Source organism: Rhyacophila brunnea, unplaced genomic scaffold (genome assembly GCF_057557595.1).
Source record: "Rhyacophila brunnea isolate RB1 unplaced genomic scaffold, BYU_Rbru_1.0 scaffold_22, whole genome shotgun sequence".
Lineage (NCBI taxonomy): Eukaryota > Metazoa > Arthropoda > Insecta > Trichoptera > Rhyacophilidae > Rhyacophila > Rhyacophila brunnea.
Genome location: NW_028232882.1, coordinates 23,334,146 through 23,362,094, shown reverse-complemented (window position 1 = coordinate 23,362,094; position 27,949 = coordinate 23,334,146). Strand labels below are relative to the sequence as shown.

Here is a 27,949-nt window from a genome sequence, read left to right as displayed (position 1 = left end):
ATCATTTGCCTGCTGCTTGTGTTTTCAGTTGACAATGTCCACCCGAGTGGTACAAGCCGACTTTGATTATTAGCATGTGCATTGAGTCGACGCCCATGGTTGCCGAGCGGTAACGTATTCACCTATAATGTAACTGGTCTGACAAATTCGCACGTTGGTTTCAACGCAGTGTTCGCACCCAGAGTATGGACCTAATTTAAATACGGTGAGTAAGTGGGTAACATCAGCTATTTATATATCTACAAAATATAATCTCTTTCCAAAAAGAATTGATTGTTCAAACCATGCAATTAGGGATTGCAATACCGGATGAATATACCGGTATTTCGGTATTTCATATTGAATACCGGTATTTGTCAAAACATATTATAGAAAAAAGAAGTAGGTACCAATCAATAAATATAACTTTTAAAATCTATTTAAACCACTATTGTACAGCAACCTAAAATGCCTACCCACATTTTATTATGCTGACCCTTATAAATATGTATAGATCATACCTAATATTAATATATAAATCCGGGCACAGAAAAATCCCTTTCAAATTCAATGTTTGTTGGATGTACGAGGGTGGGTCAATAATTCCTTAGAAAAAAGCATTAAAAAGTTTTTATTTTTGTATTTTTTTTTTATTTCTCAACATAATCTCCTTGGAGCTCAATACACTTGGTTAGACGTTTCTCAATTTTTTTTAAACCGTCAGAAAAATAAGTTTTCGGAAGGTCCTCAAAATAAGCATTTGTCCGATCGATGACTTCTTCATTTGAAAAAAAACGTTGTCCACTTAGCCATTTTTTTAAGTTTGGGAAAAGGAAAAAGTCACTGGGGGGGCTAAATCTGGCGAATACGGTGGGTGGTCGACCAATTCGAACTTCAATTCTTCAATTTTAGCCATTGATCGTAAACATGTGTGAACACGGGCATTGTCCTGATGAAAGAGGATTTTTTCCTGTTTAAATGAGGCCGTTTTTCTTCAATTTTGTTTTTTAGCTGGTCCAATAAAGATGCATAATAATCCCCTGTTATTGTTTTTCCTTTTTCCAAATAGTCAACGAAAATAATTCCACGTGCATCCCAAAATACAGTAGCCATAACCTTACCAGCTGATTTTACGGTTTTCGCCTTCTTTGGACATGGTTCGCCTTTCGCAATCCACTGCTTTGACTGTTCTTTCGTCTCGGGAGTATAGTGGTGTATCCATGTTTCATCTACAGTCACAAAGCGACGAAAAAATTCATCCGGATTGCGTTGCATGAGCGACAACAGGGCTTTAGAGGCCACCACCCTATTGCGTTTATTGTCGACTGTGAGCAAACGCGGCACCCATCTTGCAGAAATTTTTTTCATGCCCAATTTGTCATGTAAAATAGAAATGACGCTACCTTTTGAGATCCCTGTAACCTCAATTATCTCACTCAACTTTAATCTTCGGTCACTTAACACCATATCGTGGATTTTATTGATCATTTCTGGTGTAGTCACCTCTACAGGACGTCCTGAGCGTGGTTCATCCTTTGTTGATGTACGACCACGTTTAAATTCATTTAACCAGTTATAAATAGTTGCAAGTGAAGGAGAAGATATGCCGTGAACTAAATCCAACTCATTTTTTATTTCCTTTGCTGTTAACCCTTTTATATTAAAATGTTTAATAACAGCTCTAAGCTCAATTTTCTCCATTTTCCATTTTTCCATTTTCTACAAGCAAATTTTTTTTTTAAATGTACGAGAAACACACAACAACCCGACCAATCTGATTGAAACTTCGCAGCATACTGAATCGGTAGTGCCGCTGCATGAAAACAAACCGCTTACAGTACTAGTCGCGCCACCTGTCGGCTTTTCTAAGGACTTATTGACCCACCCTCGTACTATAAAAAAAAAACAATTATTATCGAATGATTGCAAAAATATTTGCCAAGATTGTTTTCTTTTTCGAATAATATGTTAATTCATCGCGACAATTCTATAAGTAGGTATATTGTAAATTTGAGGGATTTTGTTATAACTCATTTAGTGCCAACACCGCGACTGGCGCGTTTAGAGTCGTTGGCCATTAGATATAATTAACGTCTTATTTAAATGTGGTAATTAAAAGGTTAGCAGTGATTGTGTTGATATTATTTAACTTTTATTGGTTTCAGTCAATATATTTGCGTTTTGGAAGCATAAAACTAACACACTAAAATTAATATAGAACATAGTAGTAAGACTAGTAAGTAATAAAAACATAACATTAAATTCATTTTCGAAAAACATAAACGTGTATGATTTCTTAATATCGAAAATTTTGATTTTTGAAACCGGTATTTCGGTATCGATTGATGATTGAATACCGGTTTTGAAATACCGGTATTGCAATCCCTGCATGCAATGGACTCTCGACCTAAGCAGGCTGCTGTTGAATAAATCTTAATTAAATACTTCTACGACATAAATAAGTATTAATTAGGCTTCAATACATATTAAAATAGGCAGTCTGCAAGCGAAAATGTCTACAAAGTGAGGGCTGAAAATAGCCTCTTTGTGATCGGAGCCTCGTTAGCATTAGAAAGAGAAGTTTAATATGGGTACCACAGCGAAAAACAACCAGACTAGCTACACAGCATGCCTAATACGAGAGTTAAGTAACTTCATCTAAATGAGAAGCAATGAACGGAAGCCGACCTCGAGTAAAGCTGGGCCAAAGATCAGAGTTGAGCAGCGGCTTCCAACTGATGGCTCAATGACATTTAAATTCAATTTCTGAAAGACGATAAAAATACGCCACGTATCGTATCCGAGAGCACGGAAAATTATACAAGGCGATTGCAGACAGAATCACAAGCTTCTTCAAAAACTATGATCTACTCTCAGCAGTTACGAAGGGTGCTGTGCGAATTTATGCTGTGGAGATCAACATAAATAGTGCACACTAAATTTTCGCAGACATACTTATTTGTTTTCATTGCATTAATAATAGGTACAAATTGCAGACGGTTTTTAAAATTCGATTAAACCTTGCCTAAAACAAATCATAATAGGTATAAAAATAATTGCAAGATAAAAAGAACTTTTTATATAACAACGTTTTTAAATTTTCTGTTGAATTATTATGCTCAATATTATGCTCAAACTTGTACTTGATATGAAGTAAATAAAAAAACAAACAAATATAGAATACTGAAATGTCATTTTGATTTCCATAATAACCCACGTATATATTAATAATTTAGTTGCTAGGACCACCCCCTTAGCAACCAATAATAGTTTTTTACTTTTTACGGATTTTTCTGAAATAATTTACCATACAAAACAGAATTCACTGAAAATGAATTCAATTCTGCTTAAAGATGGCTAAAAGTATTAAAAGTGTGCATTGGCATCGTGTTCTGATATATTCTAAAGGTTTCAAATGTCTAGCTAGTCGGGAAGTTAGTTAAAAATCGATTGCAAGATTTGTACTGGACAAACAACCACAGGACAAACAAGAATACGAGCTAATAAAAACGTTGTAAAATTATGGTTTGGTTTATGCGGGCTTTAATCGAATTTTAAAAACCATCTTCAATATACAATCTTAAGCGTCAATTACATTTTGCTTCTTTACGAGCTGTTTGTTGGCGAATTTAAAAGCGGGCGATTCAGCTACTGCGATTTGATGATTACACACAAAACTTTCCATGCGCTGAGAAGCCACAAGCCAGCGACTATTTTGACAGAACGTAGTTCGTTTTTTTACCGGGAGGTTGCTACTGCGCTCTACTGCGCAGACGCAGTAGGCCCACACGCCGGCGTGTAGCGTGTAAAGTTGACCGGCTTTCAACTTTTCTCGGTAGAGTGTTTACAACCTGCTTGTTAGCTTGTTTGATGATTACACTGGGCGACTTTACAGGCAGATTGTAAATTCGCCAACAAACAGCCCGTAAAGAAGCTCAATGTAATTGACGCTTCGATCAATAAAAACAAAGAAGTATGACTGACAATGTTCAGCGTCCACTATTTCTATAATGTTTGAGACTTTCGCGGTTGTTTTTTAACGTAGTAGATTCTTGGGTTTCCACTGTGTGTACTTCTTCTTCGAAATCCATAGAAACTTTGAAAATATTACTAGGGATGATGGAATACGGTTAAAACGTCATGTCTTCCGGCACTGTCAGCAAAATCGAATATTCGATCCGGTATCTCTGGTCGTAACGATTGACACATTATTCTGAGAAACGTTTGCATTCAAAGACCTAGGGCCGTATGTATGAGATTTCCAAATTCTTTATAAGCTATTTAACCGATTTTCCACCATATAGCGTATAGCACTGTTTGTGACGTAAGCAATCTGACGTCACACGTCATTTAAAATGGCTGCTTCATCTGTCACTTTCAAATGTCATTTTAATAATGAATTCATTACAACAAACGTTTGCTTGAGGCCCTCGTTCATTTTGTAGACTCTGTAAAACATTTGCGAACTTTCAAAACAGTTCCTAGTCGTGCTGTATACAAAATACGTATAATTTTGATCCATATTCTATTATCTAGATAGTAGGATAAGATGGATTTACGTAAAATACCTCCGCTAAACGACCGCAAAGATAGGTACCTACTGCTGTATCTGTATAATATTATACAGAGATCATTACATTACATTCTAAACTAAATCCATTTTCATTTCTGTCATTTCTTATTCCGTTTTGACATCTCATAATAATATAAGTGATTGAAGTGAAGTTAGTCATAATATAACTGTATGTATTGCCATCAAATGGAAATGTTTATCGGGAATACGTTATCCATCCGTACAGTAGAATTATAAAATAAATGTGATAAAATAACTGGTAAATTATTTAAAGTTAATAATAATTATTCATTTATGATTATTAAATTTATATGGTACCGTTCACACACTTTCACACATTTACAATTTCAAAAATTTTAATTAATGATGCGGGAATGACATTTTATAAGTTTACCATTATACGGACGCCATGACACATTATGACGTCACAACGGATTACATTTGCACTCATGCATACAAATGAGCAGTATTTAACCTGTAAAGTGTTTGGGAATCTCATGCATACGACCCCTACACGACAGAAGTACACGCTGTGGAAACCAAAGAATCTATTATGCACTATTTATGTCGGATCTAAACAGTCTACATTCGCCACTTCTTCTCAGCATGATTTGAAAGAATATTAATAAATTAATCACTATGGTTAAGATGGGTGGAAAGTGACAAATATATATTATATATATATTTAAACGTATGTTGGCTAACTAACCCTAGTAATCAACGTACATACGCACGAAACGCCATTGAGACTAGTTACTAGGACATTTATTAAAAGGAGTCACGATCCTGGAACAAGGAGTGACAATCCGTCCATGAATGATTTGACAAAGGAACGGTAGGTACAAAAATATTGGAGTAAAAATAAAGTCAAGTAAATTGTCCAATTTAAGAATAATTATTGAACGAATGGCTAATCGCCAGTACCTATTGAAAATATCAAATCATTACTCACCACAAAAATTATGTCCCTAACGCTCTGTCAACCATTGTACTATGAGGGGTTTTCCTGTAACAATAAGAAAACATAAATTGTTAGTAATCATTTTGAATAGATTCGTCATTTTCAAATTCAATTTTTTTTTTTTTTTACATAATATAGTGAATTTTACGAAACGGAGCGCTCCACAATTTTGTGAAAATATTAAACATATTTTTGTGATTTTACAATATTATATAAAAAAAAAGGTGTGATGTTTTTATGAGATACCTGCCTAGCTCAGACGGTCAATTATAAATTATAATAGTAGTCTTTAAACTTGTAGCATGCAAAATATTTTATCAGAGCCGCAGGCGAAAATGGTGTTTACGATGAGTCATAAACAATGATTTTTTTTACCACGAGTCTGACAAGTTTCATATTATATACTTAAATTAAATGAATTTAATTCGTTGTTAATAATTCACGTAAGTACCGGAACACAGTATTTAATTTTCCTAAGAGACGGTGCGATCTATGCTCCAGTGTCCATTTCGGGTCCTGAGTAGGTTAGGTATGGCCAAATTGATTGTTGGCAATATTCACTTTGTATTGTTTGTGTTGGTAGTTTTGTTTGTAAAACAAAATACTGGTCGGTTATTTTCGATTTTACTTTTATGTTACACCTAAATCTTCTAATATATAAAAATTAATATTTGTGTGTTTGTTTGTTCGTATTTAATGCGCAGCCATACCGTTCATCCGATTGCGATAAAACTTTGTAAACTTATTGCTTGAACTTGCGGGAAGAGTATAGGCTATACTAATATATAAAAATGAATGTCTGTTTGTCTGTCCCGTACGCGTTCCTATACCATTCATCCGATTGCAATGAAATTTTGGTAAGTGGTTGTATGCATACCCATAAAGGTTTCTGAATTAGAAAAATCATCATCTTCTTCTTCTTCTTCATTATATTTTCTTTTATTCGTATGGTTCCTATACCATTCATCCGATTGCAATGAAATTTTGGTAAGTGGTTGTATGCACACCCATAAAGGTTTCTGAATTAGAAAAATCATCATTTTCTTCTTCTTCTTCATTCTATCTTCTTTTATTCGTATGGTTCCTATACCATTCATCCGATTGCAATGAAATTTTGGCAAGTGGTTTTATGCACACCCATGAAGGTTTCTAAATTAGAAAAATCATCATCTTCTTCTTCTTCTTCATTCTATCTTCTTTTATTCGTATGGTCCCTATACCATTCATCCGATTGCGATGAAACCTTCATAAGTTGTTGTGGTAACACCCGCAATGGTTTTTGAATTAGTACAACCATCTTCTTCTTCTTCTTCTTCTATTCTATATTCTTCTATTCGTATGCGTTCCTATTCCATTCATCCGATTGCAATAAAATTTTCGTCAGTAATTGTGCCAACACCTGCAAAGGTTTCTGAATTAGTACAACTATCTTCTTCTTCTTCTTCTTCTTCATTCTATCTTCTTTTATTCGTATGGTCCCTATACCATTCATCCGATTGCAATTAAACCTTCATCAGTTGTTGTGGTAACACCCGCAATGGTTTTTTAATTAGTACAACCATCTTCTTCTTCTTCTTCTTCTATTCTATATTCTTCTATTCGTATGCGTTCCTATTCCATTCATCAGATTGCAATAAAAATTTCGTTAGTAATTGTGCCTACACCCGCGAAGGTTTCTGAATTAGTACAACCATCTTTTTCTTCTTCTTCTTCATTCTATCTTCTTTTATTCGTATGGTCCCTATACCATTCATCCGATTGCGATGAAACCTTCATCAGTTGTTGTGGTAACACCCGCAATGGTTTTTGAATTAGTACAACCATCTTCTTCTTCTTCTATTCTATATTCTTCTATTCGTATGCGTTCCTATTCCATTCATCCGATTGCAATAAAATTTTCGTCAGTCAACACCCGCAAAGGTTTCTGAATTAGTACAACTATCTTCTTCTTCTTCTTCATTCTATCTTCTTTTATTCGTATGGTCCCTATACCATTCATCCGATTGCAATGAAACCTTCATCAGTTGTTGTGGTAACACCCGCAATGGTTTTTTTAATTAGTACAACCATCTTCTTCTTCTTCTTCTTCTTCTTCTATTCTATATTCTTCTATTCTATATTCTTCTATTCGTATGCGTTCCTATTCCATTCATCCGATTGCAATAAAATTTTCGTTAGTAATTGTGCCTACACCCGCGAAGGTTTCTGAATTAGTACAACCATCTTCTTCTTCTTCATCTTCATTCTATCTTCTTTTATTCGTATGGTCCCTATACCATTTATCCGATTGCGATGAAACCTTCGTCAGTTGTTGTGGTAACACCCGCAATGGTTTTTGAATTAGTACAACTATCTTCTTCTTCTTCTTCTTCTATTCTATATTCTTCTATTCGTATGCGTTTCTATTCCATTCATCCGATTGCAACAAATTTTTCGTCAGTAATTGTGCCAACACCCGCGAAGGTTTCTGAATTGGTACAACCATCTTCTTCTTCTATTCTATCTTCTATTCGTATGCGTTCCTATACCATTCATCCGATTGCAATGAAATTTTGATCAACTGTTGTGCTCACGCCGCAAAGGTCTCTGAATTGTTACAACTATTTTCTTTTTCTTCTATTCTATCTTCTTCTATTTGTATGCGTTCTTATACCATTCATCCGATTGCGATGAAATTTTGACCAGTTGTTGTGAGCACGCCCGCGAAGAGTTCTGAATTAGTATAACCATCTTCTTCTTCTTCTATTCGTATGCGTTCCTATACCATTCATCCGATTGCAATGAAACTTTGGTGAGTTGTTGTGCCCTTGCCCGCAAAGGTTTCTGAATTACTACAATCATCTTTTTCTTCTTCTATTTGTATGCGTTCTTATGCCATTCATCCGATTGTGATGAAATTTTGACCAGTTGTTGTGCGCAAGCCCGCGAAGGTTTTTGAATTAGTACAACCATCTTCTTCTTCTTCTATTCGTATGCGTTCCTATACCATTAATCCGATTGCAATGAAACTTTGGTGAGTTGTCATGCGCATGCCCACGAAGGTTTCTGAATTAGAAAATCATCTTCTTCTACTATTCGTATGCGTTCCTATACCATTCATCCGATTGCAATGAAACTTTGGTGAGTTGTTGTGCCCTTGCCCGCAAAGGTTTCTGAATTACTACAATCATCTTTTTCTTCTTCTATTTGTATGCGTTCTTATGCCATTCATCCGATTGTGATGAAATTTTGACCAGTTGTTGTGCGCAAGCCCGCGAAGGTTTTTGAATTAGTACAACCATCTTCTTCTTCTTCTATTCGTATGCGTTCCTATACCATTAATCCGATTGCAATGAAACTTTGGTGAGTTGTCATGCGCATGCCCACGAAGGTTTCTGAATTAGAAAATCATCTTCTTCTACTATTCGTATGCGTTCCTATACCATTCATCCGATTGCGATGAAACTTTTGTCAGTTGTGTGCGGTTTCTAAATTATTATTATATAACATACAAAGTTTGTTGTTTGTTTGTTCCATCCAATTTTGATTTTTTTTTTACTACATATTTATAACATTAATAACGTTTTCATATTTTGGATTCGATTTTAATTTAGTGTTCTTATGTTTGACCTTTACTCCTATTATAATTATTTTCATATTGCCATATTGTATTACACAGATATTTTAATATTAAAGAAATAATTACCTCTTATTATTTTTCAAATATCTAAGATAAATATAACCACGAAGCGACCCCGTGCGAAGCCGGGAACTTCAGCTAGTATTGTATAAAAACCTTTTTTTGTAACAATAATGCACTGCTTTTTTATCTTCGCAGTTAAATCCCAGATACTGCGAACTGCAAAATTACTCTGCAAGACGTGATAAATGAGTCGCGTGTAAGCCTTAATATCCTTTTTTCATCTTCATTTATATATAAGTAATTAGGTTAGTCATCTTCATAATAGACGGTTTCCTTCGACATCTTTGCTATAACTTCATTTCCGTAAACGCGTAATTCGCCTGAATTTTTATTTTATCATATCATTTCAATATCACATCATATTATGTATATTAGATTTAAAAACATGAGGCACTCTTGGGAAATATGATATCATAAAAGTGATCTAATATTAAAAAGTTGTATAATGCCTACACCGCTGTAGAAATAATAGGTACCTACTACCTAGGTATTTATTATTCGACGATCATAAAAATAGGTACCCAGTCATTAATATAAAAAAAATATTTCGAACCGCAGACAAGAATATTAAAATACCATACATTTTTTTTTGATATTGACGTATCATGCAAATGAAATTGAATATCTATAGCAAAATATTTCAACATGCCTAAATAACTCGGTGGGTGACAGAAAGATCGAAGCGTGTGAAAACAGAGATAGATGAGGCTTCGATTCAATTTTTTTTTTCCGACCATGTCCGATCCTGATAGGATCATATGGGCCTCCACAGAGTGGAGGTTTGTATTGACAGATTTTGTTTTTTACAAGAAATGGATGTCAGCCACTTGCTCAACCTATTAGGTCCATACCCTGACACACACAAATTGAAAAACAATATGTGTACTTGCCAGACCCAGGATTCGAACCTGGGACCCACGGCTTTGTAGTCCAACGCTTATGCCGCGCGGCCACCGTGGGCGTCAATTCAATAGCGGATAGAAATCAGCTCTTAATAATGGTATCAAGTACAAGTACATAATATGTTTCCAAAGACTTCTCAGGTTTTAATAGTAATCAAAAGAACCAACTAAATTTTAATTGTAAAATGGTGAGCAGTTGGGTGTGTGGGTCATGGCCCCCACAAGGGGGGCTGACAGGGCTCTAGCCCAGGGGCCCGGCGTGATGAGTTGACTATATAAGTGAGATAAACATACATCACAATTTTGCACTAATAGTAAAAAAAAGACACTTCGACAGTAGTGGTTGTGCAATGCAATGTTGATTATTCTGTCGATACTACTCCATAATAATTCCTGTGGATGTATATTATGTAAACATAAAAAATCGTAGAAATAATTGAATATCCTTAATTTAACCTCAAACACAATTTGGAAAACGCTACTATAGAACGTTACACTGGCGTAGATATGGGTAGGGGGCCGGCCAACGATTCTAGTCTAAGGGCCCGCTTCAGGATGTGGGGGCCATGGTGTGGGTAACCATTCATTATGGTTTCAAATGTTGATAATTAATGAGTTATTGCCAAAGATGTTCACTACAACGTTTATATAATATATAGAGATGTGGCATAAACGTATGAGAGTGAGGGCAAAAAGGAACAATATTTTTCATTAAAACCTTCATAAAAACACTAATAATGTAGCTTACAACAGTGGGGTAAACGTCAATCTTAATTTTCCCTCAGCGATTTTTATCATCTTTGATAAGTACAAATCATACCCTATCAATTTTTTTCATCATGTTCGCTCCTAAGAAGATCATATGGGCCTCCATAAAATGGAAAAGATTTCACGAGAAATGGACGTTAGCCACTCGCTCAAAACATTAGGTCCATACTCAGACTCCTTACATACATTGAAAAACAATAATATGTATGTGCATTTGCCAGACCCAGGATTCGTACCTGGAACTATATAACAATCAGGTATTTGATAAACTATCCCCTTTCCCACATTATATTTGCTCTTTTTATATCCCACCACACAGCGATGGCGAAGATTCGGTTCGGCAATTATTAAGAGCCTACATTAATAAAAATATAACTTTTGCATTGCATTACATTGTCAGTAACAAACCAACGGAGGAATCGTAAAGTACCATAAAAAGTCATATTTCTACCAACAGAATATGCGCAGCGACGTATATTTCCACCAATACGCATGCGTTCAAAGGCTGTAATAATCAGTACGTAAATGTATCATGTGTTTGTATAGAATATCGTGACATATATCGGAGAATTAATTATTGTAACAAATCGGGAAAATGCAATGGAGTTTTAACCTTTTAACGCTTTTCATTATCAGCCTTCAAAAAAATAATTATTTCGTTATGCGTTCAAATTATTTTATTTTTTATGTCAATTTCTTTTGTAGGTAATCTATATAATTAAAATTTTAAAACACTAACCACCATCTTTTTTAATTCTTCGATATTATTCTAAGTATCATTAGTGTATACCTATTCATCGGTAGAGTTGTCACTTCATAACTCTGCACTCCACCTCTAGGATGACAATGATGTAATATACCTACTAAAAAATATATTTTTTAAATATTTTATTTATTTATTACTACATATTATAATACAAGTGAATATCATTATTTTATCTAATTTTATGCGAGGTAATCAGCAAGATGCGTATCAGTGTAGTAAAAAGTGCAAAGTTGTAATGTATTACAAAGCGTATACTCTAGTAATATTATAACATTATTATTGTCTTCTGAAATCAAGAAAGTATGACTGACAAGTACCTACATATTATTGCAGTGTGATACCCATAGCCTACCTATTTCCAAAACTCGCTTTTCGCCACTGCCACAGTATTGACAATAATTATAACATTACATCAATCCAAGCGTAAATTTCTGCAATCCTACTTGATAAAATTAACCATGCAGCGTGTCGTAATACATTTTTATGTGGACAAACACAATATCTAAATTACCACTAATAACTATAAACACTGAAACTCTTAAAATCAGGAGTAATGAATATTTCCAATAGATTCCTTCAATCCAATCGAAGAATTTAATACCAAGGGAATTGCGTAATTGATAGTATTAGTTCAGCGTACCAAACAATTATTAGGAACGATAAATACTTACCTGATAATGGGAAATAGTTAACGAAAGAGATGGTACCTACCGGTTGAAATTTCAGGTAGGGTTTCGAAGCAACACTGACAGTAATATAATATTATATCATTGAACACCGACATTTAGATAGGTACTTAGTTATAATAATAACTAGAGAACAATTCTAATATAAATTCTTTTATTTTAAGTAATGAAGACACCTCTCTTTTAGCTATATCACAAAATCCAAATTAACCAATTCTAGATCTAGTATGACAATGAGAAAATTTTAATCATTGTTATTAGCTACATTGCTGATTGCATATTATAGGTAATTTAGGTTAGACAACCTTTTTTACAGTTTTCCATTATTATTGTTATTAGCTACATTGCTGATTACATATTTTCTCTCACAGTGAAACAACTGTCATTTAATTTGTGAATATATCGTCAAAATATACAGTTTTGGATAATTACGAAATATTTATTAATCGAAATTTATGATCCAGAACAACTTTTGCCGCAGCACATCGATTTAATCTTAATTTTACCTTTTATGAATTACGTAGATTCCATTTGGAATACGCTGGTTTAGAAGAAACAAAGACCATGGTTCGATTTGAATAACTGCAGACGAAGTAATAACAAATTGCTCACTTAAAAATAAACAGCGGCGCTTAGTTAAAAGTGTATATTGGTTCGGAAGTTATAGGATTACGCGGCTTGTATGCTGAAAGCGTATAAACACATAGGATAAACTCAATTTGCCGTCGCGAACTTGTCAATATTTAAACGGGAAACACTGACAGTTCACAGTTTTCCGTCGTCAACACGACCTCGAGGCATACAATGGGCAAAACTTACAGGGAACATCTTACACGTTACATTAACTTGACTTGGGCGCTACACGGAAAAGTACACATAGAACTGCAAAATGGTCTTTTTAGATAGTTTCCGCATTCATAGTGCCATGAAAGATACGTGTGTTCTAATGTTCTTCCCGAAAAGTAACTTTTGATTAATGATAGTATTGATTCGAAAAGTTCATCTAACAATATTGCGTGTGAGACCGCACTCATTTACAAGGGTTTAATACAGTGGTTCTTAACCTTTTCAAAGTCACGGTGCACTTTTGATCATAAGAAAAAATTGCGGTGCACCAAAATCAAACGGTCAGAAAACAAAGAAAAATATGCGGACATAACTTTTATTACAAATTAAACAGGTTACATAACAGTCGAAGAAAAAAATTATTAACGAAAATAATTATATATACCTACATATATGGAAAACCTGTAACTAAAATTACCATTAACAAAATGAAATTTATTTAATGTGAAAAAATTGGACGGTTAGATTTTGCAGATTTCAGAAATATTAGGTTGGATATTTGATATAGCTACCATCAAATTCGTAAGTCTTTCTCGTTTTTTTTAGTTTTTATATTAGTTATGGTTGAAAAACCGAGCTTACACAAATATGATGTTGAAAACTGTAACAAGACATTCAGTGCCCTCATGGAGAGAGCTGGATATTCGTCTTGGACATCAAAATCCTACATAATTATTTCAGAAAATTTAATTTTTAGAGTACGATCCGTTGACAAGGTGACCAATTAATTCTTCTTCATCATGGTACGAAAATTCATAACTCGATGTATCAATCGTAGCAAATGGATTTCGTATCCAGTCATATTTTTAAATATTTAAGGAAGGGAAGTAATATGCAATCTTTTGTTCCAATAAAGTTAAATGGTCTGTTATAGCGAAAATAATTCCCTTTGCAATGTTTTCGTTAGGTGAAGGAAACATATCTTTTGTCGACTTTCATAATTTCGCGAAGTACTTTTTCGGTTTTCACCATTTCGCGGATTTTTCTGCTTTCATCACTTTTTTCGCGGTGCATTTGCAACAAGCTAGCGGTGCACCGGTTAAGAACCACTGGTTTAATACATAATCGGCTTTAGCGATGGGGGTTTAATCTGTCGACATTTTCAAGTGACAAAATTTTGTACTGAAAATTAATATTTCTCTGGTTTTGATTGGTCAATTTTATTTAAGTTTAGTTGCTGTTGCTAATAACAAGAACAAAAAATCTATACGACACTATCAGGTAGGTACATAAATATGGTTGAATACTTTTTTCAAATATTCAATGCTACCTACGAACCTAATACCATCAAGCGACTTTACACTATCATACACCTATAATCACTACAGTCATGACGAGTCCTCTGAATTAATAATATAATTATTGTCACCTGCAACGGGTCGCCTACATGCAATGACATTATTAATGGACAACGCACTCAATACAGTAGCTAGCAAGTAAATTCGCGCATATTGACATTCGCACATGGATAGGTAGACGTCACACAATTTCCATTATGCGATATCACGCATCGGGAATTTATAGCAATATCACCTTTATTGTAATGGCGTTAGAACAGTGTTTCTAGTGTCAATGTTCATTTGAGCGGACTCGTTCGAAACGAACCATTCGGCAGACCCGACAAAAAGCATCGAGAATTTATAGCAATATCACATTTATTGTAATGACGTTAGAACAGATTATACCATTCGGCAGACCCGACAAAAAAGTGAGACCCGACAAAAAGCATCGAGAATTTATAGCAATATCACCTTTATTGTAATGACGTTAGAACAGATTATGCCATTCGGCAGACCCGACAAAAAAGTGAGTGTCATTTTTTTAGTACGGATATAGCAAACAAATGCGAGAGATAGATACAATGAAATGAGTAGTTTTTCCATGCTCAGCCGCTAATGCCAAAACTAAAGCCTAAATATATTATGGTCTATTAGGGGGCGTAACAGATTGTTGGGAAATCGTACAAAACCTAATTTTAGTTTAGAATTACATGCACATTAACGACATAAACCACACTGCAAACGGTATCTTATTAATGAGCGAAAACCTCACTGACTTCCTAATACTAAAAGGTCAACCATAGCCCCCAGGGTCTAGGACGATTTGGCACCGGACAACTGGACGCCACGGAATTCGAAAATAAATAGACGTTAGGTACTTATACGTACTTTAAAAAAATATATTCAATATTATTATTTATATTTCAATGATTATATTATGAATTAAAAGTTAGTGAGAATGTAAATATGCAGACGTAAACAATGATTTAATCGTGCATATGTTTAAGTTCCAACGAAAAAAGAGTTTTTTATTTTATATAAAGCCTTAGGCATGGTAATTCTCAATCCGAGATAAAGAATACATTATGTTGAGAGTAAAATGAATTCAAACTACTAAGTAGTAGATAGAAACTGATTAAAATACCTCGTCTACACGTGTCTACGACAGTGCGGCGTCCAATTGTCCGGAGGCCAGTCGTCCCATTCCCTAGCCCCCAACACCCTGAAGCGGGCCCCCAGGCCAGGATCTTTGGTAGCCCCCCCTACCTATCACTAAGATTAAAGGCAGTATGGCGCTCTACACTCCACAGTAACGTTTTCCAAATAGTGTTCGAGGTAAAATTAAGAGTATTTAGTATATTTTTTAACGATTTTTAGTATTTTTTAATTCATTCACTTGAATTATTGAATTGTCGAGTATCAACACACGTCAAAAACTACATCATATAAGTACATGTTTTAAAACCTTAATCAACATTAACATTTTGGCGACTTTTTTACTATTAGGCTCAATTTGTGTGTGTTTATCTCACTTATCTGGTTGACCCACCACGCCGGGGCCCTCCTGAGCCCATTACGATTGCATTACGAAATTTCAAACACTATGTACACGTCGAAACTATACGAATTTAACTAAAAGCTTATCATATAATTATGGTAAATCAATGGAAGAAACAATAATAATATGATGTTAAACAGATTTCAGGATAATCCGCCCGTGTGTGCCGCCGAGCCGATCTTCTGTCTCGGGCGTTGCCGGAATAATTGAATTTGTGTGTCCCGGGCCGGCCTCTCCTCAGGGCCCCCGCGATGTGGCCGGATTCACCAGCCACCTGCTCCGGCGCGCCGATTTAGCCGAAATCTTATTAAAACCGAGACCTGGAACGGCCCGAATTCGATTTCCCCCAAGGGTATTTCACAATTTGTAAAAGCCGACGCCGTCAAGACGGTCATGCTGAGGCTACAGCGAAGGAGAAGATTTTACATTTTTGTCTCGGGAAATTTATAAGCGTCGTATTTTCCGCATGATCCTAAAAACGGCAAAAAGATGGGTAATTGGAAAACTCTATTGTTTGCCGAAATTGCATTAAGGCGTTTTTCTACCTACACGTTTAATTAATATATTATATTATAGGCACAGCTGTTTTGTGTGAACAACCCCAATATTTTTAATGGTTGAGTTCCATTGAAAAAATCGAATGGGGTTTGATTCCGGTTTAAAAAAACAATGTTACGTGGTTATATGTATATTTTTAATGTTTTATTTTAATTGTCAATTTAGTGTAGGTATAAAACTTGTCACTCGAACCTATCATATTATATTGTATTAGATATAATGAGTACCTAGTCGATATCGAACCTTTCAATCAAGAAATTCACAAATAATCTCTCAATCGAATAATCGTTCCTTGCTTTACTATTTTATGATATCCTTACCAGGTGGAGCACACCAGCGCCACACTTTGTAGGTATTCAACATTAATTTAAAAAAAATGTAAAACATTAGGCACCGTTTAAACCCATTAAAATCGTATCGACTGGGATATAGTCATATATCAAAACTGGGCTCAACATGCAACTGTCTTCCATACGCATATGCGAGGCCGAAAGTGACGTCACACGACAAGCCAAAATGAATGAGGAGGTGCGACATTTCGGGGTTATAACTAGGCTACAATGTCGGGTAAAAATTGTTTCATGCGACCCAAGCTATTTATTAAAAAAAAAAAAAAGTGCGCAGATACACGGCATTGCAGTCGATGCACGTCTACGCACGTTCACTACAATGCCGTGTGTCTTAGGCATAAAGTCCACTAAAGCGGACTTGCGGGGCGCTCGCGCATATTCCATGTAAATCATCGAAAATACAACGTAATCAAATCAGCGCACACTGGATTTGACGACGCATTGTGCCCGCGTGCCCCATGATTCATCGTTTTTTGGCTTCTCAGCGATACGAATTAACGAAAATACAACGTAGTCCATTCATTGAACACGGCAAGCAAAATCACGCTCCTCGAAGCGTCGTCGATAGACGGGCGAGAAGCCATTATTTAATAACAGTGAACCCATTGTTTAGTTTGCTGCGTGTCCAATATTTCGCTGGTAGAATGATGTCATCGTGAATATTAATTACAAACCCCGAGAAATAATATAATATTTTTATTGCTTTGTTATGAGAGACGCTGATAATAATAATTATTTTGTGCTTCTTGGGCCCCTTATTACATAGGTGAAGGGTAATGCGCGGGTGGGAGGGGGCCTACTCAGTAGTGAGAGCACCGAGCGCTGTTTTGGTGGGCTTTATGCCTTAAAGGTTGCAATCACGCGGTGTGCGGCGGTACATTTAGTTACATGTGTTTTGTGAATACCAAAAAAATTACATCGACTAAGAAGTAAGTACCTAATATTATTTTGGAATATTCAGAATTATTGAAAAATTACCAAAAATAATAGAATATAAAATTACAATTAAAATTAACAAACATGTCATTCATTTTTAAGGTGTGCCAGTTTGGGTTTCTCAAGGTGTATTATCGAATTTAAAAGTTACAATAATAATAATGGAGATAGGTTTTTACGTAGGCATGAATGTACTGAATTGTATTTTATTTGTCTATAATTGCATCCAACAGGAAAATTGAAATGTTACTTATTTATAAAAAGTGCTCTCATAAGTAGTTGATATTTTAGTTTAGATAATATGTACCTAAGTTTAGTAACAATTCAATACGTATATAATGCCTCCGTGTTGTTCGTTTATCCACTTTAAAGTATTTATCTCACCTAAGTTGGTTATGTTTTGTAATCCTAGTTTTTCTGTCATTCCATGTGGATTTTTATGATTTAAAAATATGAAGAAAATAAAGTTTTAAAGACACTCAAATAGTGGAAGAAGATCAAATATCCAGTTGAAAATCATTAGATTTAACAATGAAATCAAGAATTAAATTTCGACCTAGAACATTCGTCAGGAAAAAGACCACAACCTCAGAGTAATAATATAAAGAGAGTGGGCATTGGTCGGCAAAATGGAGCCGTGTTTCTAAACTATGAAACGTTATACCATCATGCTGTTTCTCAGTGCGACTACCAAATTTAAATAAAACATAGTTAACCATATTTTCTACTAAATTAACTACCACTAACTAACTAATAATTACCACTAACTTTTATATTTAACACAAAAATAATAAATTTCAGCAACACGTACTCACAGTTTTTAAATGAATAGTCATCCAAATCAATATTAACCGGCGATGTGTACAAACAATATTTAATTCAGCCATAGAAATTCTATTTTCTATCTAACGCATGCGGAGATATAAGCGTGCCGAATACTTTCACTCGCAATTATGGTTCACTTTTGTTCAGGCCTTGTCCACCACAATATATTCAACTCTGGGAACACACAATTAATGGGAATTGAAATATCTAACGGGTGTGGAGTAACAGGCAACTGATCTCGAGTGTGGAAGAATATAGGATAAACTTAATCACGTGTCCAGAAAACGTCATTCTAAAGTGTCCTTCTTTTTGCCAACTCCTCTTGGTTGATGCACTGACGCACATTCAATATTGGTGTATTTTAAGGTTGCAATACACATTATTGCACGTCTATAATGCGTGTTTCATTTTCGTAGGTCACTCACACATTCAAAACTCAGCGTCAAAATGTAGCCTATCTGAATTATATTTATTAATCTTTTCTGTGATTCAACTTTGAATTGACAGGTTGTTTGTTAATCACAACGGTTACTTGATCAACATTGTTGTTACGTGACATCAAAATATCTAAATAGTCTAGTTAAGACTTAACACAACTTAAGTGTTTGTAATCAAAACACTCCCATCAGTTCCTCTCATATAAATAATTTCAGGAAGTGATCGGGGAAATACCTAACCCAGCGGTGAAAACTTTGAGATGTTTAAGTGGCATAGATCTACCTATGTTAGATAATATTATGTGAGAGGAGCAATGTTGATTTTCACTAGCAGCAGCAAGACCACGGCACGGTAATTACTGAGGTAGGCAGCTAACTACGTGTTGATTAGTAAACTGAGAACTTGATAACTGGCTGAAACACTGTTAGCTCTTTGTAGGTGGAAACTATTATTAACCAAAGAGATTGTACTACATAGTAGGGTAGTTTGATCAGTAATGAAAATCAGATACTAATGACAAGACTATCGAAAAATTCTTAACACGCTTTTGCTCAATGTTACTAAATAACACTCACATTGTTTTAGTTAAGACAAGCGATTCTAAATCATAGAAAATACAAGAAAAATAGTTGAATATCAAAAGGCACTATAAACTTTAAACCATATACAAATTATTTTCAAATATGTATCACCATTGGTTGAATTCTGTTCTGGCACTAATGCCTATCTAACCAATGAGGAATCCGTATTTCACACAAAGTCATGGCGAATTTCGTACTATCTAAGGAAGAAGAAATAATGAGTTGTATATAAATGCGTTACGACGTGTGTCTCGCTCACATAATTAGCTTTATGAAAGCATTTTTTTGTATGTGGTGAATACATTACAAATTCCTAGGTACATCACCGTGTTCAATCCCAAGAGTATCATATGGGCATCCACACAATGGAATTTATGTTAGTCACATGCTCAATCGTTAGGTTCATAGCCTGGGTACCATAACCAGAGAGAGCCATAACCACACATTGAAAAAATAACACATCAATTTGCCAAACCCGGAAACGACGACATTATGAGCCGAGAAGTTACCAAAGTACATTTTATAAATTCCCGAAACATTTTTTAAAGTAATTAGTATATTCAATGATTTCATCAGAGATTTGAAAATGCAACATTCTTTATTGCGCATACATAATTTGGGAACAGCTGAGATATTATATAAGTACCTATAAACTGAAAAAAATCTTTGAAAAAAATACAACGCCCAGAGGAACACGCATATGGAATACTGGATTCGTGCAAATGTGTTTTACAAATTGACACACGTGCATTCTGTCTAATTACGACAACATTAACTAGTAGTAGGTATACTAATTATACATCCTGATGCGCCCAATAAAATGCGATAATTTTCGCAATCAGCTTTCTGTGGCTTAAATCAATGTATCGATTAGTATATTAATAATAACTAATAACTAACCGACGCGACTTCAGGATGTCTCCAAATTTTAGTTATAACGTACTTGCACTTGCTATTTTTTTTTATTCAACGAATAATTTGAAAGTACGGCATATTATATTATATAATTAGAGGCGGCATTCGACTCTACTTTCGTACAATTCACTATTTCGTATATTTCTTAAAATTTAGATTTTTGTTGATAATGCAAAAACTGTGCGCTTCCATACTGTAGGTCCTTTTTCATTCGCTCCCCGTCACCTTCTCAAATACGTATAAGGGTGGGATTCAACTATTTCTTGACAAGTTTATAAATAAAACACCTGATTGCTAATACGTCTTGTTAACTTTATTATATCCCATTGATAAATAAATATTTTAAAGTACACATTTGATTTTTTTTACATAGCTCTGCTTTCGTATACTCTCAGCAACCAATTACGTACGAAAGTCGAGGCCCGCCTATACTAGAAGATATCTTTGAAACTGGGCGCAGTATTTTTTTTTCGAAGACTCTCTAGTTCTAGTAGGAATATAAGAGGGGTGTTTTCAGATTTTGTTTGTACGAAGTTTAAAATAAATTCATGAGACGAATCAGAGTATGTAGCGTATCTATGATAGTGTGGAATTGTTTGAATCTACACGATAAAGCGTGTCGAAAAATAAAACTGACAATAGCGATCTACCCCTTAAACATAAATAAAAGATTTTTTTATTTAATGCGCATACACATTTTACCGGGGGTCGCTTCCTGAGACACCTTCTCGGGTGTTTCATGAATAAATATTCCCGAAAACGGGTTAGCAACTGCTTTTGGGCCGTATAGGTTGTCTTATAAGCACGGCACGCGTGTAAAAAAAATGGTGAACACACAAACAATATCAACAAAGAATATGATAAAAAGGTCTTTATTGTAGTATAATATGTCCAACGATAGCTAGCTATGTGTAGGTAAGCTTCCAGTAAAATACAATAAATAAGACGTACTGGGATCTTCCATCTTCTTTTTTTCATACATGACGTATGGAAGAGCTTTTAACAATACTTTTTCATAACAACATGTAGTTACTTAGTGTATATATTATATATAATAACATAGCATAGCACTCAACTCATACGATTATCACCTCAATGAAGGAAGGGATAATAATAATAAATGTAAACTCAATCAATATATGATGAAATTCTTACTAGCCACTGGAAAATTCACAGTTTATATATTTTTTTTAAATACTTAATATATATTTTTTTAAATATACAAATACAAACAATATTATTTCAAACGACATAAACAAATAAATGTGTACCACCAAAATCTATTTACTAAAATAATAAATCTATAACATAAATAATATACCTATATTATATATTACAACATGTTAGTTACCGGGTAAGAAGGGCGAGTGGCTTGGTGAATATTTTCCTAGAAAAAACACCTAAAACCTAGACGCCCGGTTAAGCTCAGTCAGATGTCAATTATCATTTTCACACATGTATGCCATACGATACGCCTACTGCATTTTGCTTTAAAGTAAAATGTTGCTTGGAACAAATTTTATAATGCTATGTATGGAGTTGACTCGCTTTTCCTGAACACAAATTTGACAGATCCTACATTTTTCAAAATTAAAAGCCGAATTGAGATAATAAAACCAACCTTGATTTCAATTACAAATTTTATTTATTTTTACATAATTATAATGAACATAACAAATTGTTAATTAAAAACGTTCACAACATGACATTTAGAAAAAAAGAAATATTAATAAAACATTAGTAGGTACGAGGGTGGGTCAATAATTCCTTAGAAAAAAGCATTAAAACAGTTTTTATTTTTGTATTTTTTTTTTATTTCTCAACATAATCTCCTTGGAGCTCCAATACACTTGGTTAGACGTTTCTTAAACCGTCAGAAAAATAAGTTTTCGGAAGGTCCTCAAAATAAGCATTTGTCCGATCGATGACTTCTTCATTTGAAAAAAAACGTTGTCCACTTAGCCATTTTTTTAAGTTTGGGAAAAGGAAAAAGTCACTGGGGGCTAAATCTGGCGAATACGGTGGGTGGTCGACCAATTCGAACTTCAATTCTTCAATTTTAGCCATTGATCGTAAACATGTGTGAACACGGGCATTGTCCTGATGAAAGAGGATTTTTTTCCTGTTTAAATGAGGCCGTTTTTCTTCAATTTTGTTTTTTAGCTGGTCCAATAAAGATGCATAATAATCCCCTGTTATTGTTTTTCCTTTTTCCAAATAGTCAACGAAAATAATTTCACGTGCATCCCAAAATACAGTAGCCATAACCTTACCAGCTGATTTTACGGTTTTCGCCTTCTTTGGACATGGTTTGTCTTCGCAATCCACTGCTTTGACTGTTCTTTCGTCTCGGGAGTATAGTGGTGTATCCATGTTTCATCTACAGTCACAAAGCGACGAAAAAATTCATCCCGATTGCGTTGCATGAGCGACAACAGGGCTTTAGAGGCCACCACCCTATTGCGTTTATTGTCGACTGTGAGCAAACGCGGCACCCATCTTGCAGAAATTTTTTTCATGCCCAATTTGTCATGTAAAATAGAAATTACGCTACCTTTTGAGATCCCTGTAACCTCAATTATCTCACTCAACTTTAATCTTTGGTCACTTAACACCATATCGTGGATTTTATTGATCATTTCTGGTGTAGTCACCTCTACAGGACGTCCTGAGCGTGGTTCATCCTTTGTTGATGTACGACCACGTTTAAATTCATTTAACCAGTTATAAATAGTTGCAAGTGAAGGAACAGATATGCCGTGAACTAAATCCAACTCATTTTTTATTTCCTTTGCTGTTAACCCTTTTATATTAAAATGTTTAATAACAGCTCTAAACTCAATTTTCTCCATTTTTTGTAAACAAGCAAATTTTTTTTTTAAATGTACGAGAAACACACAACAACCCGACCAATCTGATTGAAACTTCGCAGCATACTGAATCGGTAGTGCCGCTGCATGAAAACAAACCGCTTACAGTACTAGTCGCGCCACCTGTCGGCTTTTCTAAGGACTTATTGACCCACCCTCGTATATAACAAAAATAGATCAGCGTTAAACAGTAGAAAAGTATAAATACAAAAAATATATATTAGATACAAGGAATATGTCAAATGATTTGGTTGAACAGAGTTATTGACCCAATGAAATTGGCATTACCAAAGCAGGTTAGTTCTGCACCTTGAGAGAACAAACAACGGATGCCCTCTATTCCTAAGATAATTATCAGAGGGCACACAAGCCAATACCACCAAGAATGGCAGAGTTTCCATTTGCAGGCGTATCCAACCCTTGGACCACGAGACACCCAGTGTCGTCATTTATTTTGAAAAACGTACATTATCGTAGAAATTATGAACGGAATTTTTGATGTTGGGGTTGGAAGAAAAAAAATGTAAGGAAGGGTATAAAAAATTGCTCACTTTAAAAATTTTAAGCAGGAATTACAAGACGAGAAGAGCTTAAACTTTGTCTATGTGCGGTCCAAGAGATTATTTCTCTTCACGCAATGTAACCCAGCAAAGTCAAAATATTGGAAAACACAAACATAAACATGGTCCCAACAAACCAACCCGGCATCGCACTCGGTCTTAATCGAGCATATCATGAGTAGAATACTCATCGTATTTAATCCGGTTGAAGACCTGAGAAACAACACCCAGATGGGTATTATACCATATTAAGAATGGAACAGTCCCTGCGTGTCGTTGCATATCGATCGAGGTGAACCTGAATCGTAGACAAGGTTAATCGACCGCCAAAGATCCGGGTAGCGATCCTCAGTCATGACGAGGTCCTACCAAAGACGAAGAAGTGTTCACATAAATAACATGCATGGCCTATGTTATTTTTCATATTGGTACCAACACTATAAGTACTTCGTTGCATTGAAAGGCAGTCGGCTGGAAGCGTTAGGTAGATACTCACCTTAAACTCATCAATCAAAATAAAACATACTTTTGAATGACTTACCATTAATTTTGAGCGAATGAGAAATAGTTACCTATGGATATGTATATTGAACGGAAATACCAAATGTTTTATTTCTATTTTAAAAATGAAATGACTAAACAGTTATGAAAGTAGGATGTTCGCAATATTACTTGTATCTTTATTGAATATAATAATTATGTATTCGGAATCTTAGAAACATGTACATTAGAAAGAAAATACTTGCTTTGAACCCAGAACCATTGCAATGCGGCCGGGCACTATGTTTTACCAATTAAGGGCTCTACAATCCGATGTACCCATGTCTTGGCCGCCTCACGAAGAAGTTTCTTAATACATTGAAGTAAATGGCCCCACCAAACCACAACCACCCCGCACCACACCCGGTCTTAATCGGGCGTATCACGGGACCATACGTTTTGATGTGAAGCATCATTTTTTTTTATGACTGGGAATGTCCCAGGAGCAGTTACCCAAGACTAAGGTCGCCATGTACTCTAATGTGGTTTGACTGAATTTACATGACTTCAAGTTAAGGTATCCATGGGAGAGATGAACACGTAGAGGCAATATTAAAAATTGTAGTAAGTAATAAAATAATGCTAATACAAAACTGCCGAACATTCCGAGTGACGAGATCTTCACGTTGGTAATATGACGCCGCTAGTTTTCTAAATGCAAAAAAATACAGTAAAACCTTGGATTGCGAGTAACTTGGTCTGCGAGTGTTTTGCAAAACGAGCAAAATTTTGTAGCAAAGCACCACCCGACTAGTGCGAGGGTTGAAAATTTGATATACGAGAGCTTTGGATTACAGACACGTATCCGTAACGAAATAAGCTGGCAATCCGGTGTATTTTCACTGTATGTATAATATTATTTACATGAAATAAATGTTGACCACTTCCTCAACTTATTAGGTCCATAATATGTTCTGGATCCAAACAATAACTCTGAATTTGCTAAGCGTGGGATTCTAATTCGCTACATACCCTTCATAACTTAAAATAAATATTATTAATATTACATATTTAATTGCGTTTATTTTTGCTACGACACCTTGTGAATGTCTTGAATTTATAATCTGTAAAGTTTACCAGGTAATATGAAAATTAAATTAAGACGGTACTTCAGTGAAACGGCAAATAATTTTCAACTATAGTTGCGACGAAATTTCGGACTGGCTGGCAATCGGAGAGCGAAAGTAGAGCTGTGAACACGTCAATTTGTTTTGTGATGGCGACGAGGGAATTAATTCTTAAATCGTGTAAAGATGGCTACAAAACGTTACCCATTTACTTGAAAAAGAAAACATGTCAATGAATATATTATTATTATTAGTAATAGAACAATAAACAGATCATTAAATGGACGCATGTTGACTTTTCATTAATATTTTTATTAAACAACTTATGTTTTGTTCTGCACGCGTCATTTGCACAATCTTCGCGTCGCATAGTTACGCGCCCCAGCTGTAGTATAGCCTTAATTTTAAATAAACGGAGACGTAACCACTCGTCCATAGCGGGCTTGTAAAATGCTTATAAAAGTTTAAAATAATCTGAATGGGTATTTTGAATTCATAGAACAAAATACCGTTATAAATTCTGGAACACCCGACAACTTCTAGTTAACTTCCGCAGTGAATGTTGCCGTTTGAGAAAATTGTGAATTTTTCATACAAAGTGCTTGGGGCGGTTTCCACAGTATGGCTAGAGGAGTCAAAGTTTGGCTTTATATTGCACACGCGGTGAAAATATAAAGGGAGAATAGGTCTCTCTGAAAACTATCCAAAAACTGGTCATGAAAGGAGGTTTAAATAATATACAATGTGAACCGACGATGAATATAATATTGTATTTGGAATTTTCAATCGCTGTAGTCACGTTCAGTGTTATATATTTATATTATAAACTTTATTTTATCACTTGTTTTATATCAGGGCTTCGAACCGGAACTGAACCGAAAACCGGTAAAAGCGTTATTTTTTGTCGGAACGAAAACCGGAACCGAACCAGAAAAAAATATCGATTTTTCGATTCGGTACATGTTCAAACACGCGCGTTGACAATATGATCGTACTCCCCACTTCAGTTGTCGCAAAGCAAGGCGCAAGGCGCAAAGAAATCATCCACGATCATGTGATGCATTCTCGACAAAATTCTCATAATTTGTAATATATTATTTAAAAAAAAAATGGCTACGGCCGTGCGATGGAGCATTACCATTGGATTCGGAGCACGACGTCGGCCTAGCATACAAGTAGGTACATACCATAAAATGTTCTTCAAATTGAAAAACAATGTGTTTTGCCAGACCCAGGATTCTAACCTGGGACCCACGATATTATAAGCCGACGCGTAAGACGCTTGGCCATCGTAGGCAAAATTTAGAGCACCTTATTAATAAAACACCCTTTCTATGAAGGTGTTATTTCGTCAAACTTAAATCATTTCATATTATGATGAATAATATATATTAATATAAATATGCATTATTTATATTCTTTTTAACACTATAACTGGCCATGAGGCCTAATGACAGTAGTGTAGTGAAACAGCAGTATTATAGTTAGTAATAGATGTGAAATAATCACAAACACCCAGACTTCACAAATCACATAAATATACAGTGACCGTCATCCTTTTGATTACATTCATAATGTATACATATTACTATGACGTCTGTCTTTACCACAGAAAAGAAAGATAAATTTATTTCTGAGTTCCCTGGTCTTTACGATGATGTGTTGGTTGAAATGGATTTGACGCTGTTTGAACATAAGCTGCTGAATTTTTCCACTATTAAAAATTAGTCCCGTATTTAGTAAATTTTGGTTATTTGATGTTGAATCTGGTGAGTTTTGTAAATCACATAATGTCAAGCATTTTGAGAGTGATCCAGCATTGTCAGTAAAAAAATATTTTTGAAGTTGAAAAATTACTTCCTGATATAATATGCCACTGCTACAGCGTCAATCAACTTGCATTATCTGTAGCACTGTTTGCAAACCGTGGTTAACGATTGGTTTTCTTATAAGTCAATGTAAACTGTAAACATTAAATGATTGTTTACACATACTATTACATACTATGTTTCCACTGCTCACCATCATCATCAGGATCTCGACAAGTCGGGGTGTGTCCTTGTTTCCTCCAAAAGACTCTCTCCACGTGCCCCTATCGACAGTGGTCGTTTTCCAGTTTGGTACCCCGAGAATACGGCGGTCATTGATAATATCATCTCCATTGAGTCTTCCAAACAATAGATACAATTTATAAAATTACCTCTCAATAATCGTTCAAAGCAACACGTCATGTTCGGACACAGAGCTCCGAATTAACACGTCGTTTGGAGCGCCGTCCCAATGGTCGCCATTAACATTCTTCCATCAA

General features: G+C 35.0%; 1 protein-coding gene across 1 annotated transcript in view; it reads right to left on the bottom strand.

Annotated features, from left to right (window-relative positions):
• The window catches only part of tty (tweety), a 262,487-nt gene that overhangs the window by 119,151 nt on the left and 115,387 nt on the right, over positions 1 to 27,949 (bottom strand). Inside the window, exon 2 of the mRNA XM_085949724.1 lies at positions 5,505 to 5,558. The gene's annotated coding sequence lies outside the window, so the exon portion shown is untranslated. The remainder of the gene's footprint in view (positions 1 to 5,504; positions 5,559 to 27,949) is intronic.